Genomic DNA, 4,496 nt, shown 5'->3' with positions numbered 1-4,496 from the left:
GTTCCCACACGCCCGCGGGAGCGGACGCAGCATTTCCCAGCTCAGGGAAGCTGCCCCGCACCCTCCTCGGTGCCCCCAGCTCGCCTGCAACCTTCGCCTGGCACCCCCTTCCCAGCCCGGCCCCGGCGGCACCCCATCCCTGCGCGCCCCTGGCCGCTGCAGCGCTGGTGTTGGGGCAGATTTATCACCTTGGCAAAGGGCCCAAGGGCCAGCTGGTGGTTGGGCTCTTTCCAGGGTTTCCAGTCACCGCTGGAAGTCTTTCAGTGCCCACCCTCCCGTGCAATATGTGGGAATTGGGATCCTGGAGCTGGGACCCGGCTGCTGGAGCCGATCCGGGCCGGGCAGCGCTCCCGGTGGGTGCCCCCGCACCGGGCACGAGCAGAACCCAAGGGCTCTCTGCCTTCATCCACAGCGCGGGCTCTGCCCGCTGCCGGGGGGTCGGGGTCGTGCAGGGGTTGGGATCGCTCTGCCGGGGTGTTTGTCGCATCCCCACAGCACCTCGGCTCCGGCTGGGCCACCACTGAGGTTGGTCAAACACCGGCCGCAGACAGAAGCAGCTTAACTTGTTTGTGGTTCCTGAAAGACAAACCCAAGCCAAACAAAATCCAAAATCCCAGGAGGAGTCTTTAGGCTGCTCCTTCTCCAGGTCCCCGCTGCCGCTTTGCCACACAGAGCAGGAGCTTTGGCAGGGACCGAACTTGCAGGTGGCTGAAATCGGAGGGACTTGGCTTATCTGGGCACAGCGGAGGGTTGGGGTGGCTGGAGAATCTCTTCCAGTTGGCAAAAAGCAGCAATAAAGTGCCAGCTGACACCCTCTTCCTGGATTGTCCGAGCTGTCACCGCGCTCACTCGGGGTTTCTGGAGCACACTCCGGGCGTCCCTGGGCTGCACAGACCCGAGTCCCTGCGTGGCGATTTTCCTTTGTCGAGAAGACCTTGCGCAAGGACGGTCGCTCGCTTCATCCTGCTTTAGAACTGCACCTGTAGCGGAGGTGCTGCTGCCTCGCCGGGGTGCACCTCCAGCCCCCTGAGTCCGGCAAAACACGGGAGGACATTCCGTGGTGCGGGCAGAGCAACAGCAGGGTGGAGCAGCGTGAAAACAAATCCCAACCTGGGTGCTGGTGCTCACACGCCGTGGTCCCGGGGACGGCCCCCGGGAACGTTAACAGGAGGATGAATTTTGATTTTGCTTTCTTTTTCTGCTTTTTGTACCATAGCACCATGGCATGGCTCTATTTATTTATTTATTTGCAGAGATGCCAGCCTGCCGAACAGAACAGGGCGAGCTTGCAAGGGGACACAGAGGAAAAAAAACCCCAACCCCCTTTGATATTCCCTTCCCACGAGACCGACTGGGGCTTTGTTTTGAAGGTGAGCTGCAGAACATCAGTTTAAATGACAGCAGCTTGCAGACAATGATGGGTTTGGAAACAAACCACCAAAGCCAGGAGGGTGGGCAGGGATGCCCCTGGTTGCCGGGGGCTGAGCCCAGCCTGCCGAGAGAGGGAAAAGGGGACGGGGACAGTCCCTGCCCCGGGAAGGCTCGTCCCGGGGCCGGGGCTGGAGCCTGGCGTCGCCCCAAGCCCCGCGCCCCACGCCTGGCCGGCTGCTGGGGAGCTCAAAGGCCGAAATCCGCTCTCTGGAGAGTCTCTGCAGCACCGTTTCTATCCGCTGTGTTTCTTTTATCCGTTTCAAGCATGTAACATTTATTTTCACCCCCCCCCGGGTTGAAGCATTTCCTCCCAGGACCGCTGAGGGATGTTACAGCGACGCTGCCCCAGCCCTGCCACGGGGAGCCCTCAGGTCCCCTCGAGCGAGTGACCCAGGCGACAGCTCGGGGTGCTCAAGCATCTCACCCCAAAAACCAAAGCAGCCTGTTGGGTTCATTACCGAGACTCGCTTCACGACAACATTTCCCAAATATTTCCTTACTGAACGCAGCAGCATCCAAACACACCGCTCTCCGCCTGGCAGGCGAACGTGCTCTTACAGAACCGGCCTGGAGAAGCTTCTCCGAACCACCAGACCTTTAGATTTGTCTTAAAATAGAAATCGGTGCCCAGCTCTGGGGCGGGGGGTGGAGGAGCCCTGCGGCACCCCGGGGTGCTCTGCCCCAGCACCCCCCATCCGCTGTCCTGGAGACCTCGTGCTGCCGAAGGGGTCCTACGGGCACATGGAGGCAAACGGCTGTAGACAGGTTCCGCGGGTCAGAAATGGAAAATTTTGGCCTTTTCTGAACGTCTCTGAGGCTGGCCATGTGGACACGAGCGGTCACGGAGCTCCTGCTGCACGCTCAGACGCTGGGTTTCGACAGTTGTGGTACCACATGTCCCACTTGCACTGCAATTTCAGGACTACAGCACCAAAATTGCCTAAAAATTGGGTTTTTTTGAAGGCAGAAACCCCATGAAAGGTGAGGAATTGCCCGATTCTCTGTCTGGATGCCTCGGGGGATCATCCCTGCAGGCGCTCAGCTTCCTGCTGCCCCAGGTTGGATCAGCCGGGGCGGGGGAGCCGCGGGCAGAGACCAGCGGTGCCGGAGCCGCCGCTGCCGGGAGACACGCTCTGGGGAGATCTGTCTTTTTTCTCCGAAAACTTCAGTCTGCGGAGGAGGAACGTGAGCTGGGACGTCATGAACCGGCTGTGAGGGATGCGGGACACAGTAAAAAGCCCAGCTCGGCCGCAGGCACGGCCCGAGGGGAGGCCAGAGGCCAGGGCTCAGCTCTGCGACCTGGAGAGGTTTTGAAGCGCAGGAGCCTGGACCTTCCCAGCAGAACGATTCTTCAAAGCCCTTTTAAAGCTTGAACTGAGAGAGAGTTGCCTTTCGTAACTAGAAGAAGGCATGAGCTCCATTCAAAGAGCAGCGATTTTTGGGTACTTGGATGATGTTGAAGCTCTTGGCTGAAGCACCGGCTGCAATAAAATTGGCCACAAAAATATTTAAGGAGCTTCCTCTAAATTTCCAGCCTTGCAGTTAGAGCAACCTGGGTCCGGAGCAGTCAACAGGGAGAGGGGGAAGGGGGGGACCCGGCCGCTTTTGGGGGTGACTCAGCCTGGGAGAGGCCTGGGCACGTGTTGCTGGAGAGGGGCTCCCTCCACCGCGGCTCCGGTGGCCCCGGGATGGGCAGCACCAGCCCGGCCACTCACAAGCTCCTCGTTGCAGAGTCGCTGGTGGTCCCCCAGGCCCAGCTTTTCCTCCCAGGTGTGTGGAGCCTCATCGACCTTGGGCTTCTCGATGTTTAAATGAGAGAAATAACCCCGGAGCAGGGCAGGGCCGGGCCAGCGCCCCGGAGCAGGACGTGACCGTGAACTACAGCCGGCCAGACTGGTCTGGTTTTACGACCCAAGCAGAGAGACTCGGGGATTAATCAGCCAGCCCACGGGGGACAAGCTGAGTTGGGTTTCAAATTCTTTGGTGCCTGTAATAACTCAGGTGAGCCTCTTTGTTCTTGTGAACTGTAATTTTTCATTTGCCAGGCAGCGTCCCTCCAGCAGCACAGCCAAGCAGCCGTGTCCGAGCACACCCCGTCCCCGGGACACGAGACCCGGCCGCCTCTTTGCTCCACTTCCCAAACGTGGATTTTCCCTCCAGCAGCGGTTTGGCCCAACGCTGCTGCCCTGTGACCGGCACCGACCCAGAGCCCCGGCACCGACCCAGACCCCCGGCACCGACCCAGACCCCCGGCACAACACCAAGGCCCAGCGAAGCCGTTTGCTGGGTCCCTCCCGAGGCGGGTGGTGCCTCCTCTCTCCTGGGCTGGCGTGTCCCCATCCCGGCTCCTCGGTTCTCCAGCTGCCGGCGAGCGGGTTCCCGCCAGGGTGACAGTCGCGGGGTCACCGCTGCCAGGAGCGGGGACTCCTCGCTCCTTCCTGCTCGCCCCGCTCCCCTTCCCCCCGGCTCCGGGAGCCCGAAGGACGTGTCAGCTCAAGGCTGAGTCTGAAGAGGCTTATGCTGACTATTTACCTTTGCAAGGGTCTATTTTTGGCTGCTCAGCTGCAGCTAATTCAATGAACAGGGCAGCGATTCAGCAGAGAAGCCACATGAGGGACATTGTTTCTAGGATCCACTTTACTCCTCTGCAGGGGCCAGGAGCTTCTTTTTTGTTCCTTGGTTGTTTTTTGTTTTTTTTTCAGATGGCAAAGAGTGTCACAAAGGAAAAGGGGATCTTGGGGACAGGCCAGAAGGACCCTGGAAACCTTTCCCTGTCCAACATTTGACCTCCTGCCTTCCTCTCACCGCAGTGGAACCCCGAGGTTGCTCCTGACTCTACCTCAGCTGCTGCCAGAGGGTTCCAGGCTGGCTGCACCCCCCGTCCCCCCCCAAACATGCTCAGAATTCGTGGATATCCAGTGGGAATTTAATAACAGCCTCGGGAGTGAATGAACAGGCTGAGACTGGGATCAAGTCACCCGGGACGCGATCGCCGGTGGTGAACGGGGAGCGGCCGGGCTGTCATCCCCCCCGTCCTGCTGCCAAGGGCTGGGGAGCACGGGGAG

Source organism: Athene cunicularia (assembly GCF_003259725.1).
Source record: "Athene cunicularia isolate RWA chromosome 18 unlocalized genomic scaffold, athCun1 chr18_part1, whole genome shotgun sequence".
NCBI lineage: Eukaryota > Metazoa > Chordata > Aves > Strigiformes > Strigidae > Athene > Athene cunicularia.
This window is presented reverse-complemented; position numbering follows the sequence as displayed.